Raw genomic sequence first — 16,574 nt, forward strand, 5'->3', positions numbered from 1 at the left:
ATTGTGAAATACCTCAAGTTGCTTATAGATGCGAGGCATGATCATCCGTTCAATTGGAAGAACAATACCTTAATGAATTCGAAAAAAAGTCATTACGTAAAACATGTTTCGTTGGAGAATGGACACGACTTCATAATGAAGAACGGTGAAACTCTCAAAAGATATAACAGACGTAAAGATACGGAAATTAAAAAGGTAGATTTAAAAAATATTTTTTCCGAAGTATCAATAGGAAAATACTGAATATCTAGTAATCTAATACTTATTTTGTTACAATTTATAGTATTTGACTTGCAGACGTAATGTCTATGTATTTTAATTAGCTGTATAGTCATAATTAATTACTTTTTTCGTAATTTCAAATTTATTCTTTATAGTTAATTAAGCCTACATTAATTAATACGTTAATACTATCTACACTATTATGCACCTTAAACAAAGGAATTTACGTAATAATTTAATAAATTTATTTGATTGACAAATCGTCTTTTGTTCAGGGCATTTTTCTGGTAAAAGAGCGTATTTTACTTGAGTATTTTGGTAGCTTTATACAGATTATATATTGTTACATTATTTACGTGAATATACTTTATTATATTTTTTTGGAGTAGTAGAAATTATATATGCAATTACTGTAAAAAATGTATTTCGTTGATTAATATACCGAATTTTCTTTATATATTTTTTAAAATTATATTTCTCTTAGAATATTTCATAACTAGAAACAAAATGTAATTTTGGCCTATCATACTAATTTTTTTTCTACAAATCCATTATTCTTTATTGAATATAATCCAAACATTTTATAAGATTTTTTTTTTAATATAATAGCAGTAAAATATTTTATTTTTCTGGAAAATTTCTCCGAACTCTTCAAGTATATAAAAATATTGGTTTTATCAAAATTATGGCTCTGAAACGGAACCTAGACGAGATAAAACGATTCAATTTAGAATATAAACTTATTTCTATATAAGGATAAATCATGATAAATTTCATCAAAATCAGGTGACTTTTTAAAAATAAATTTATTTGATTTAAAAAAAAAAATAATATCATCTAGAGTTAGGTATCATTGTTTTAGTGGTATAATAAATAAACATATAGCAATAAATAATATAAATGTGTTCAAAATGGAAATGAATTTGCTTTATTATATATTATATTTATAAGGTTATAACGATTTTTTTTTTAAGGAAAATTACATTTTTGAATGCGTTTTTGTTTAATATTTGAGCGTTCATATTCAAAAATAAATTTTAATATTTCACAATTACAGAAAATATTTAATGTAATAGAAAAAACAGTGCTATCTTAATTATTACAACAATAGATAGTTCTCAATTGTTTGTGTTCTTTTAAGGAATTTGTTTTTATTTTTTAACGTTCGTCACTGTTCATCTTCTTATATAATATATCACTAATCACCCGCCTTCAGAAGTAAATTACGTGAGATATGAAACATGTCTTATGTATTTTTTTCTTTTTCTTTTTTTTTTAATATTTCGAAAACGGAAAAGTTTCATAAAGTGCAAATCTAAGTGATTAGAATAAATAGGTGGCTCATATATTTATCTATGCTTGTCCTTAATTTAGTAAATTTGACTATTTATCAAACTCGTGGATTGATGTTTGTCCGGGGGTATTAATGATAAATTATTTTATTTTCTAAAATATAATTCTGCAATAAAAGTGATGAGCTAACAATCAGAATTATCGAGGAAAAGTACTCCTTAGGAGCACATTAAACCCACATTGTACAAAAAGAAAATTAATTAAGTATACAATTTATAAAAATTTTAGTTTTTACAAAAATATATTTTTACAACATTTCTGGTAACGTTTCGTCCTTTTTACCTTTGGCCATTTACTCACTAACCTATAAGTTTTGTTCTTGCGTTTGATAGTCAAGCTTTAATAGAAAATATTAATATTTTAATTTTATTAACAGAATCATATTTAGTATGCTTTTAGCTGCAACGTGGAAGCTTCGCAGACGAACATTAAGCTCCTCACGTCAGCGACCGCTCACCAGGAAAGCGTGCCTAATCCATTTGCGCCAGACCTTTACCGTTCTTGGTTTCGGCTGTCCTCTAAAATAAGCTTTATAACATTTTCAGATCTATAGTACTTTTTCGAAAAATTGTGAAACAGACTCGAATCACTAAAAAATTCGATTAGTACTCAATTTACAGGTCGGCCAAGACGTATATAGGAGGATCCGTTTAATATTTGGTTTTGAAGATACATGTTCTGATGTGCTACAGTAGACGAAAGTAAATAAAAATTGTTGTTGGTATCAAACATTAAAACTACGATTTCAGTAATAATTTATAATTTTATTTTCTCATTTTCTATTACACAGTCAAATTTTGCCTATGTGTGTTAACAGATGTTGTTACAACACACTCTGTTTTTTATTATATTAAATCTTTTTTAGAGAGTTCCAAGAACATAGTCTAACATAAACTCTTGTTTTCTCATAGAATAAAATCTTTGCTCCATTATACTGTCACTAGTAGTTAAACTTTCAATAAGTATAACTCTTGGAATTATTATTATTTCTTGATTTTGTGATATAGAACGTTATGGAGGTTAACCCGCATAATTTTACTTCATACCTTTGTTTTTTGAGGTAGAGAAGTAAGCAGAACCCTGTAAAAAGTTATAGAAATACTAGTTAATGATCAAACCCATATAAACAATGAGGACTCGGTTTTTTTGTGAAACAATGTATTATATCTATACTGATATTTTTTTTTTAATTTTAATTTCTTCCGAAAATCAGATGAAACATGAGATACATTGCGATATAATATCTAGACTGATTTTGTTCGTTGTATGATAATCCTGAAGCACTCTCATACAAGTTTAGTATAAATGTTACTGAAAAATTAATTAGTTTTGTTTATAATTTATCTTGACACATTCCTGTTATTATTGAATTGTAAATTGATATTGGAATTGTAAACTGCAAGAAGGTAGCTTTTCCTATTTTTTCAGAGAGCAGATTTTTTTATTTTATTTTTTTTTAGTGAAGTTATAGATTGGTAAGATAATTCAATTTTATAACTATTTTAAACTATACCGTGTGCTTTGAAGTGCTGTAAACATATTTTTGAAACGTCATACTTGATAACTAAACGTTTGTGGACGTGAGATAAGTTGGAAACCGAATGCATGTCGTATGTTCTAAAAGAAAACAAAACTGATTTCAAGGTAATTGTGTTATTAGACGCTAACTCCGGCCTTGAATGGAAATTGGGTTCTAATTCTCTCTTTATTTCTTTTATCGATTATCACAAACTAAATTGATTTATAAATATTGATTATATTCATTGTAAATGGATATGATTAAAATATTATACAAATTGAATGTGATTAATCATTATATAAGAAAGAAACATTTACTTATTACGTTTTGTTTTTCGAATTGGATTTATGATTTTTTTTCTTTGGGCTGAAAAGTTATGTTTGCAGTGCCGGAAACATTTTTTCATATAAAATTCATAACTCTTAAATTAATAAATTTTATTCATGAAAATAATTAATAACAACTTTGAAACCATTTTTAAAGGAGATTTCCGTGATCTGTAAGGTCAGAAGAAATTATAATTATTATTATAATAATTGATGTAAAATCAAAAATTAAATGTTTAAAGTATGAAGGTAATTTATTAGCCCAAAGAAAAAAAAATCAGATTATTCCAATATTTAATTAATTTTTTTTCCATTCATCCGACTTTCGTTATCGACCATAATAAAAAATACTTTAATTTTTATTGTTATTAATTGAAGTATTGATGTTAGGATATAATTCATACATTCATTTCAAATTCAATTTAGTCTCTTCATTGCAACTTGTAACCATTTCAGTAAGTTCTATATTCGCCATTGCTGATATATTTTCTAGCAAATGTAAAACCTACGCTTTGCTTTTATCTTTTAAAGATCATCATTAAAATTCGTCAATATTGTGATACTTATCAGATTACATATAATTTAGAATAATTTTTTTTAATGTAGTAAGGTAGTCCGGCTCGCGGTCAATAAAGGTATCAAAATAGTAAAAGGAAACTATTTATTGTTAACCAACATTTTGTCTCACTTTGCAGGGCTAAAAGAAAAAAAACAAGATACAAACATTTTAGAATTAACAAAACATTAAAATAAAACATTTAAAAATAATTGTTATGATAATAAAGTATATAAAAAAAGGATTAATTATAACGATATAAGGAAGTATATTCATATAGGTGGACTGGAAACAAGATATTAATAAATATAATGAAGTGTGACAAAAGTTCTAAATACAGATCTGGACTAATAGATTGTTGTAGTATACTAATTTAAATTAGTTATAAATATTGTAAAGAGGTAGGTTTAAAAGGTAGAACAGATAGGTGCAGTAGGTATGGGATAGTTGGGGTAAGTAATATGTAAAAAGAAGATGATAAAAATAAACTATAAACATGTGTAATAACCTGTTAGATTGTAACACAACAGACAACTGAGAGAAAAGGTGAAAGTCAGGTATTTTATTGTGTATTTTCATCAATTTTCTTGATATCTCCCTTTTACATATTACTTATCTCACCTATACCAAATCTACTGCACCTATCTGTTCTTCCTTTTACACCAACCTCTTAATTATAATAACTTGTTTCCAGTCTACCTATATGTATATGCTATCTTATATGGTTATTATTAATTCTTTTTTATATACTTTATAAACATAACAATTGTTTTTAAATGTTTTATTTTAATGTTTTGTTAATTCTAAAATGTTTGTATATATTTTTTTCTTTTAGCTTTGACGAAGCCCTGCAATGTGGGGCGAAGCGTTGGTTAACAATAAATAGTTTTCTTTTAATATTTTGATACCTTTATAGACCGCCACCCGCACTACCTTCCTCCAACCTACTTCATACGGTCAACTATCTTCTTCCAAATTTTTTTTTTTTATATTTCTTAATTATCGAGATCATTATTACAATATAATTCAAGATAAATTAAATTATTCAAATCAATTTGTTTATATTTTTACAAATTTATTCAAAAATTTATTATTTTTTTTTAATTTACCATAGCACGTTGCTGACCTTCGGCGTAGAGAATTGTTTATATTTCCATTTTTCATGTTAATAGACTCCAACTCATTGTATACAACCTGTTGGTTACGATGTCATTATTAGATGGCGAAGAAAACAAGTGTCATTGTTGTAATGAGGAACAAACTAATTGTTCCACTCATCTCTAACAACTGTTGCGCGTCAGTAACATAGATATCTCACAATTTTTTATTTATATTAATTTTATTTTAAAGTGTAGTATGTATCTGTGCATCGTTAATTTACTGGGATAAATTTACCTTTATAACATAATTGTGATTAAATTATATTTCATTATAATAATAATGAGTTCATGAACCCGAAGGTTCTAAATATATATGTCTAGTAATGTCCGTCCTTACCCAATCTACTATATCAGTCTTGACGCAATCCCCAATCTACGCTTCGGTCTACCTTTGGATCTTTATGTGGTGTTGTGTAGCCTTCTTAATTCTACATTGAACTCATAACTTTCGGTAAGAATATTTCAGGCAGTACATTATTTACAAAAAAAGAAAACCTTTAAGGGGAGGTTCTTTCTTTAGTGTAAGAGGTCACGTTTCTCTACCGTAAATAACAGTTGGAAAGATAATGGTTTTGTAAATTCTTACTTTGAAGTTTCTGGGCAGAAAGCGCTAGTTGAGAACCATTAGGTTATTAGGGTTGATCCTAATGATATATTTAGGTTTAATTATTGTTTCATTCAATTAGTCTAGTTTGTAAATGGCAAGGGCTTATCATTCACATAGAATATGCTCGGGCTTTTCTTCTTTCTTCAAGTACAGATAGCTTGTGGAATCTTCTACTCTTATCATTTTATTTAGGTGATATTTTAAGGAATAATGGGCCCTGGGGAGGCTTTTTATTGTTTTATACTCATTTATTTCTGGTTTAACATAAAATTTCGCTTTTTCCTTTCACAAATTTATGAGGAGTTTGTAAGATTGTTTCATACCAGGTTTTGTAGTTTAGTTAATTTCCTTGTTCTCTATTTCCTAGAATTCAATCTCCTTCCTTATTACACTAATAGATATACTACAGTATGTTAGTGGACCTTCAAATTAAGGCCACGCGCTACTTCATTTTAGATTTTTCTGGTCGGGTTATTATGAGTGGAAAATATGTAAGAAATTTATTGAAAGAAAATTGACTTCAAGTGAAAGAAAATGTATTTATTGAACAAGTTACATGGTTATAACAGAGTAGACCAATGAAAACATCCTTAGATTAGAATAATAATTTAAATTGGAGCTATTGAAGTTTGCAAAAATTAATGAGTTGATTTAATTGCGGCGAGCATGATCTAGTTGCATAAGAAAGAAAATTTGAAGTTAGTTCACTCAAGAGGATGGTAAGGTGGCATGTTTTCTCTCAGCATTCTCCACTTTCCTTCTATTATACTATCCCCAGCCAGGGAACTGTAAGTACTGGATTAGGGAGGAAGTAAATGGTTAAGTGAAGCCCCAAAGCTCAACTCCGTATGTCCAGATAGGCCTTATAATAGTCATGTAGATCAGTCTTTTGTAATGGATTGGAAAGTTAGACCGTTTGTCTAGTAAATGTAATAGTCGAAATCGACGAACAGTTTCCTGTCTTTTCATTCTTATATGAGGATTCCATGTCAGTTGTTTTTCGAGATCTAGTCCTAAGTAAAGGAACTGTTCGACAGGAATAAATGGGGTATTATTAAAGGATACTGTTGGGCAAGAGGTCATGGGTTTACGACAAAGGGTAAATGCGATTTGGTGGGATTTATTGGAATTAATTTTAATCCTCTAATTTTAGCATTATTCTTCAAGTGTAGTGATATGGTATTGAAGGGTTTGGGATACAGTGTAAGGACCATTGTTCACTGACAATAGACAAGTTGTCAAAAATATGAATGTATTTTTGGAAATAGATCATCGCGACACGACCTAATGTGAGTGATCTAATATTACTGTGAAATATTGTGTAAATGTAGAGAAAAAACAAATAAAGCAATGTTATTGCATTTGATTGTAACACTACGCCATTTCCAGCGAGCTTAGTGCCTGCCTACCTTAAGCGGCCTACTGGTAACCCCCTGGAGGAAGATGAAGGACGCACTTCCCGTGGCGGAACAAAAAGCGAACAACTGTACGGAAGAGGAGCTATCGACCGCTGGGGCTCCACTAAAATATTCATATCCCTCGTCACCTGAAGCTAGCTTCTTCCCTTTATCGCTTCCCCACCTTCTCCTTTACCTCTTCCTCTATTATAATGTTGAAAAGCCCAATCTTTTATAGAATTTTTCAAAATGTCTATAAAAAGTGTAGTTCGACTTTGGAGCTGATACTTCACTCAACTGAATTTCCAGCGTAATCGGCAGTTGGAAACACCCTTAGAAAAAAACACCCCCACGGCCCGAAAAAAAACACCACAACGGCCCCCAGAAACACTCTTAAGTATTTCTGTAACGGCCAACGTTGTTTGGAAATCGAGAAAAAAAACCTTACTGTCCTATAAAGTAGAAAAAGATGAAGTTACTTCACTGCGAATTTTTAATTATTTAAATAAAAACATTTTTTGTTTTTCATACCCTCCTGTAACGATGTTAGTGAATATTTGGTACATACATATAGGAGGTATGCTATATGTATAGCTGGGTATTAAGGATACCTTGGATTGCCTTTTTAAAAAGGCGTCTGAAAAGAAGATGGCCTCGAGACCTTATATTGTAAAAATGTTTTTAGAGTGCTACCAATGGGTAGTTTCTCTACATGTTTGTACCATACCATTATGTTGATTTCCTCAAATTCACTTAAATAAAAACTAGTTACAATTAAGAATTATAAATGATAACTCTGTTATTCATAGTTAGAGAGTATAAAAAAAGTTGTTAAAAAAAAAAAAATTATTCATTAGTTATAATATAAATACTATGCTATTGGTACCCAAACAAAACTATATGAATGACCTATAAAGTACTCGATAACGCTTATCTTCGCATATAGCAGTTTCCAACATTTTCGCCAAAATTGAGCAACAAAATATTGATTTTTCGTTTTTAAGAAAACAATGTTGCTTTTTCAAAAATTTTATCTCGAGAACTATTGAGCGTGAAGAATTTTATTAGAGCTCATATTTTAAGAAATTTACACTTCTTTAAATAATGTCCTATATATTTTCAAATTATTATTTGTCTTAATACACGTTTTTCATTATATTATCGTTAGATAAAAGAATTTTTTTCCATAAAGAGTCAAATCGTTAGATATAGATAGATGTTAGATAATTCCGTTTGCAAGGAACAAACTTTTACGTACTGATAATCTAGAACATACCTGGATAGAATAATTAAATTAAAAAAATTGAAAATTGAACTAATTGGTTTTGAAATACCAATTCTACTATCTCAATTCTGAATTATAGTGACATATCATGTTTTTCGTAATGAAGAATTTTAGACATATAATAAAAATAAGTAATTTTATAGTAGTGTTCCTATAAGTGTTAATATGCATTGTATATTAAAGAACGTTTGAATATTGTTTTTCTATTACAAGGAACATTCTAAAAATTTTAAGAATTATTTTAGAAGTTTTTGGAGGTTACTTAAAATGACTCTGAAATAATTATATAATTCAAAGTGGCTGACCCTTTATGCGAGCTGTTCATATATTAAAAAAAATTAATAATAATATATGTTATATTTATTAACTAGTAAACTAATTTTACATTACTGTATCGTAAACGAAGATTAATATTAGAGTTGTAAAAGTCTCATTTTGGATAGACTGATGCTAGGCACTTAAGAAGGTTTTTTTGCTGGTTAAATAAGTGAATTAAGTCACAACTTCAATAATTCGTCGATTTGTTGGCAGCTTATCGGTTTCTTAATAATCACAAAAAATGTATTTACTGATTTGTTGTTATTATAATGATCTATGTAATTTTACAATACTCAAAATGAAGCGAATACATAATTTATACAATATTATTTTTAAAATATCTTTATTCAAACATATCAACATTCAATTGGTTGACTACTCAAATTTATAACGTTGGTATCTGCCATAATAACACTAGTAAATCATTGGGTTTTTCAAAACGATGGACTCTAATTTCGATCCCTCTTCCCCATACACGATGATACATTTATTTTTTTTTGTGATTCATTATTATTTGAATAAAAAATATACAATTAGATTTGAAAATTTGTTTAAAAAAATGGTTAATACATAAAAAGTGTGTGCACTATACAATAAATTATTCAACAAATTATAGATTGTAGAACATTTCTTGCAACAGCAATAAAGAGGGCTATCATATTAAAAATGCTTTATTAGACATAAGCGATTTTATAGTAGGTGACTTCTATAATATTATTAAATAAATAATTATACAAATTGGTTTGCATGATTCGTTGAAGTTTAATTGATGTAATCTTCTTAATTTATCGCATTTCATTTTTCTTCAAATAGTTTAATGATGACTTAAATAACGAAAATATTCATAATGAACTTGAAATCCATTATGTCGGAATTTTTATAAATACTATGTTAAGGCGTTTTCTTTTATTACGGAGTAGATAAATAAGTAAATATAGCAGCTTTTTTGCTAAACAAGTAAGAACACTTCTTTCATAAACTCCACCTTGCTTACAAATGTATTACAAAAACGCTCTGATGTACCCCGAAAAGAAAAATGACTCGAACTTAATTTAACATAGAATTCAAATAATCATTTATTAGAATGTTAACTGCATAATATCAACTACTAATATCATTAATATTTCTTAATTTATTTAAATTTGGAGAATAATTTATCCTTTAGAGCTGAAATAACACTCTTAAAATATTTTTTTATAAATATCTGTAAACGTACTAAATTTCATGAATTATATTAAACGGATGACACTTGAAAAGACTTACCTTAACAGGTTTGTAATTGTAACTATAATGTTTCTAGATAATGTTTACTCCCGCTATACACTCGGCAATACGGTTGATAGAGAGAAACCTTGGTTCGTATACTTTTGCTAAAATCCAACATCAAGAACAATTACTACACACTACACTGTACACCTTGAGAGAGCACGATAGTTTTCGGCTGGTGGCGCCCCGAGTGTGGATGAGTTGCATGCCCCTGTCGGTGCTCCAGAGTATCCTCTTTATCCTAAGCTAACAGATGACTGGCCCCCAGGTCGGACTCCCAGGGGAGATGAGCCGGCTAGAGGTTCCTGAGCTCCGGATCGGCAGGGAGACCCGCCGTAGGCACTCCTGGATCGCTGGGTGAGTACAATACATTACTTAATAGTAATAACATGTTTACTAATCATTAATTCTTAGTTTAGTTATACCCAGATTCATTAAATAATATTATATGGTTAGTTCATAAAAAAACATACCTCAAAAATTACAGTTTTAACATAAATCGCATTTTTAACATAAAATTTAGTTTTAATATAAATCGCTTATGCAAAATATTTACATTGCTTAAAAGTATATTTATGATTAACCCTTTAAAATAATATGATAATATGGAACACCATTTTGTTGTTGTATTTGATTTAAATATTAAATATATTCAAAATCCTTCGTAAAATCCTCAATGCTCCTTATTTTGTTACTAATAAAACCATCCATAAAGACCTAAATGTTCCTTATGTAACCGATCTAGCCCGAACCCGATATTAATCCTTCCATAATAAACTCCCTAACCACCCAAACCCACTAGTTTCTAACCTTGCTTCCTCTCCCATTCCTAGCAATCCTCCGAGGCGCCTGAAAAGAAGATGGCCTCTTGACCTTATATTGTAAACTGTTTTTAGAGTTCTACTACTGGGTAGTTACTCTACATCTTGTATCATATCATTATGTCATTATGATCAAATTTACTTGTTATATTTTTTTATACAGTTGTAAATATCAATAAATAAATAAATAAAAAATAAAAAAATATGTTCAAAGTTCTGCATAAAATTTTCAATCTAACTATGCAGGTACTGGTACTGGTATTTAGTGGAGGGAACAAGTCCGGCGAGTGGGCCTAATGGTCCTTTTTGCCAACCCCTTACGGCTACTTGGGTTGCCGCCGCATACTAACCACCAAGGTGGGATTGTTAAGATTCATTCTTCGGGACCGCCGGTAAATGAATGTTTAACTGCCCCTGGTGGGAATCGAACCCAAAATGTTCCGAACATAGAACATTGGGACCTGCGCCCCAACCCGCACGGCCATCACGTCCCTTACTATGTAGGTACATTGGAGATGAATTTTCCATCTTTAGATGCCCAAACATAATTCTCAATTGAATATAAAGTTCAAAATTAAGTTACAAACGTTTAATGAATTTAAAATGAGCCCCAACATGCTAAACAAAAGAAAAAAAAAACTTTTCAATAATTTCCTTGCATAATATATTTTTACTTTCACTTACCTATGTATGAAATATATGGAAACGACTGTGACCCTGATTAATAAACAAATTGCTGTTTTGAAACGTTGAAGGATAAATTTCATATCAAGTTAAGATGGTCACAGCGAACAACTAGTTCCATCGTAACAGAATCTTCAAACGGAAATTCCAAGGGATTCGAAATAAGAACCGTACGCTCTAATTTAACAAAAAACTGCAATAATTATCAATAAATTTACCAACTAGTACCTATTGCGTATCTTATTAAAATACAGTTTATATAAGTTGGCCTAGCTCTTTTTGAGGCCAAGGTTTGACATAATTTGATCTCTCCCAAGTCTCTTTTGTGCGTAATTGATGTATAAGTGTAATCATACACCTAATCGCCCCAGAAAATTATCATTCTTGCATCTAAGACCTAATTTCCAACAACCAAGGGATGAAAAAATCAACCATTACACAGGAAAACTACTAAATCTTGAGGTTGTCTAATAGACTAAATTTGCCCATTGCCGTATCTGTGTAGAAGTTATTTTTTAAATATATTAACTGTGCAGAACAGCAACGGGCTCGATTTTGCATGCGATATCTACATGAAGCTGCTAAATGTGCTAATATAAAGATATATTTTCGGAGGTGGAATAATATGGCTAAGATTATTAACCAGGTCTTAGCCAAGAATATTTAAATTCTGGACGACATCCGACCTAAATTATAAATCATTTAAGTACAGTTCACAAACGGTCTTAGAAAGGATGTCAAAATAATTTGAGACCAAGCCAACGTGATATATTACACTATTCTACACTACAAGCATGATATTTTTTATATCTAAAAGAAATAGTGAAAGATCTAAAAATTATTGATACATCTCCTATAAGATGAAAATCTGTTTTCAATCAGAGCTGTTGCCAAAAAATTCTAAAGTATCAGGATCTGGATTAAAAATTGGAACAACCATTTAACTTTTTTTTATAATTTATTTATTGTTATTTACAGCTGTATACATATATACACATCAAGTAAATTTGCTGTAAGTGATATTATGGCATGATATAAACATGTGGAGAATCTACCCATTGATAGAACTCCAAAAACACTTCTAAAGGAGAAGATCTCGAGGCCATCTTCTTTTCAGACGCCTAGGAGGCTTATTAGGTAGTGAAGAAGAAACCAGGTTAGAAACAAGTGGATTTGGGAGGTTGGGAAGTTTATCATGGAAGGAATAGTATCTGGTTCTGGCCAAATTGGGACACTGAGGTCCTGATGGATAACTTGATTTGTGACAAAGTAAGGAGCATTAAGGATTTTACGAAGGATTTTGGATTGTAAGGATTGGATTCGAGATGAATTGGATGGTTTAGTGGAGCCCCATAGCTCAATTCCGTATGTCCAGATATGCCTTATAATGATCATGTAGATCAGTCTTTTGTAATGGATTGGAAGTTTGGACCGTTTGTCTAGTAAATGTTGTAATAGTCGGAATCGACGAGCAGTTTCCTGTCTTTTCAGTCTTATATGAGGATTCCATGTCAGTCGTTTGTCCAGATTTAGTCCTAAGTAACGGATCTGCTCAACAGAAATATGTGGAGCATAATAAGGAATATTATTAAAAGATACTGTAAGGCAAGACGAAGGTTTACGACGAAGGGTAAATGTGATTTGGTGGGATTTATTGGAATTTATTTTAATCCTTCAGTTTTGGCACCATTCTTCAAGGGTGGTGATGAGGGAGGGATTGGGATACAATGGAAGGATCATTCCATTTAACTTAAAAAATTAGTAGTGTTGTCCTTGATTTTTGTTTGATTATTAATGTTTATTAATAATTTAGAGCTATAATATTTATTCGCTCGCTTCCAGAGATTATTTTGAACAGCATTCAGGACTTGGAACTTTCTATAAATAAATATAGATAACGGAGTTGCTTGGGATTGCGATCGTAGTTTGTCAAGTTCATCCCTGACCTAGAGCGGATAGGGTAGTAATTACATATCAAATATCAATATCACCTTAAGACTACAAATACTGAATGAAGGCCGTTGCCTAAGATGAACTGCATTTTTTTTTAATCTCCATTCGAAGTAGTAGTTATAAATGGGAGCAGGAGAATATAGTTTGAAACAAGATGGTGACCCACTGCTACCTGGCTGGCTGTGATAGGCAGGGCCCGGTAAAGGGATTAGCCCTAAGAGGCTGCGGTCACTCCGGTTAGGGTCCATTGGATTTATTAGTCCTTGGGCAGCGGTCGACTAACTTGCCATTATTAGCTTCGTTATGCTTCAACCTCAGTCGTCCATTCGCTTCCTCGGAGCTCCGGTGTTCAGATCAGCCGCCACATCCTACAAAGCCTGGGTTAACCAATTCGCCAACAGTATAGAGCTAATTTTTTATTTCTATTTAAAATAACATGTAATGACATTATGGCAATATTTGGTTACTTCTCACTGTTTTTTATCTTATGTCTCTTTATACTTTAACTTTTATCAATACGGATAGATTTCATTCTATGAAACAATAAAATGAATAATTCTCTGCCATAGGTCCATCATCGTCTTTATTTCTAATCTTTGTGGCAGATTGTTTTAATTCTCTTCAATAAAATAAATTCATTATTTAAAAAAATAAAATCTAACCAGTGGTCGTTAGTTTTGAGGATCATTTCCTATGAAGAGTTGCCGCCTTTGTGTTGTTCCAATTCTTTAATGGGCCATATTTACAATTTTCTTCCGTCTATTCCCGGATTTATAGTACGCGTAGTGATTTTCAGTTAGAAATATTTTTTTATCAAGCACCTAGAGGCCAGTACACTTCTTTAATAAGATCCTCAAACAACCACAGTGAAGGTTGTAACATGTTCGGCAGTATCCTGAACTCCATAATTGGAGCAAAGGGGTTCGAAATCCTTTCAAAAGCTGTGAGGTTTGGTACTAAAACCTCCTAGCCTTATGACCCATTGATAGACCAAATAGTCAGATTGGTCCCATTTGGCAGCAAACCAATGTTTTCTGTTCCATTCAGTAACAGTATTTTCATATATGTATTACTAATTACTTTTCATAGATTGTATTGATTCATGTCTCCCACCCGAACGTTATTCTTCCATTAAAGTATGTTTGCTTACATCTTATTGCGGGAGGTGATCGAGAGGTGTCCACCCTGCCGAGAACTACTATGTCTCGTGAGACACTATTCGGTGTGCTTTGAGGATTCGTAAAGAACTTTTGGGTAGATGCCAACTTATTCTTTTGTCAGTAAAAGGTTCGGGGATGCATTTATCAAGATATCTAGCACCATTTTTTCTTTCTAGATCGTTATGGTTGGTCTCTCCCCTGGAGATGATCTCCCTTTAAATTTACCAATTTTACCTCTCAGAAGGAGGGATTAAAGCATCTTCCCGGCCTTTCTCAATCCGGCTCTGCTTTTAGAGGCCAGCACCTTTTCCCATTTATACTCGTCTTACGACAAACAGCCTACTAGCAGAGAATCTACTCGAGCCATTATAACATTGTTCCTTGCATGTCAAGAATATAAAGTGTGAATTAAGGAGTTACAAGTAGACAAGATATTAATATCCAATACAGCTATTGTATAAACAAAGCTGTGTAACAAAGTAGTGATTAGAACAAAGCAAAGTAGTGAGTGCATACGGGTCTGTAACCATTCTCTTTCTTACTAATCACTATTTTACAAAAATGACTATATCTATTGAGCTGAAATTATTGGTGGTGGCTTTTCTAACACTAAATATGTGGAACAAGAGTGGATTCCGAAAAATTCGGACTTTTAAAACCGCGCATGCGCAGTTGGCGCCGCACTTAACTAATTTTGCTTAAGAATTCAAGGACAAGTTGTGCTATTTATAAGAATATCTAAGTATTCTCATTGGTTCATCCACTCAGCAAGGTTACGACAGGTCCGAATCATCTGCGCGCGGCAGTTAGTTTCCTAAGTGTTATATCGAGCCCTGCGGTCCAAACCTTGTTTGTTCTATAGTGCTGCCACAAAAAAACAAAACAAAAAAAACGGTTGGTCACTTTTTTTCCCAAGAACCAAACATCGTTTGAATTGATTTTCAACAAATCTAATTACAGAATAAGAGAACGCTAATTTAACAATGCATTTTAATTATTGTCTCCTTTCACGACTTGAAGGTAAGAGGAAAAATCAGGAGTCTCCTGAGAAATCTTTCTGTAGTTATATCTAAGTTTAAGGCACATCATCTCGCGGACATGAGAAAATTAATTTATTCCCGGTTAGGTGGGAATTATATATGAATAAAGAAACAAAGTATAATATGTTATGATTGTGGATAAAATTGATGCTGAGATCACAGTATCCGTTAGTTAACATGCGTCATGTCAACAAAATATAAATGATAGTGAGGACTTGGTCATTGATATATGTTATTCTATAAAATATTTTATTATTTACTAAAATTAAAGTATTCATTAAAATATTATCATAATGCAAGAGAGTTTTACCATATATATATTTTATATTTTACCTAATAATAATAATAAAATAATATTTTCAAAACAACAGAATTGTAATTTCATTTCGTAATCCATTAGAATGGCTTTGGAAAATAGGAGAAATCAATGTAAGATGTTAAAACCACCAGGAACCTAGTAGTCTAATTCAACTTTGCTCGCCAGGAAAAGTGTTGAAAAAATATATTTCCAGAACCAAAAAAAAACAAAAAAACTTTTTTAATAAATTGAAAACCATACATCTCCTGGAACCTCGTAGTAATTTAATTCTCCACTTCCATGGGATTTCCATTTTACTTTTTTATATTCTTAACATATATAAATCATTTATTATAATTCTTAATTTGCAAATTTTACAAATTACTTGTAGCATATAAAATCAATTTGTGCTTTATTGGAAACATATTTCGCACAGGATTAATATGGGTATGTTACTGGAAAAATCTTCGGATTCTAAGTGATTAAAAAAAAAAAAAATAAACAATTTCTAAAACGTAGAGACATGGGCGTACCCAGCAAGGTGTATCCTGTAGAGCCCTCTTGCCCCCCTCGAAGTAAACAATTTAATAATTTAATAAAAATTGTTTT

Source organism: Halyomorpha halys, unplaced genomic scaffold (genome assembly GCF_000696795.3).
Source record: "Halyomorpha halys isolate HHAL.00 unplaced genomic scaffold, Hhal_1.1 Scaffold138.1, whole genome shotgun sequence".
In the NCBI taxonomy this organism is placed as follows: domain Eukaryota; kingdom Metazoa; phylum Arthropoda; class Insecta; order Hemiptera; family Pentatomidae; genus Halyomorpha; species Halyomorpha halys.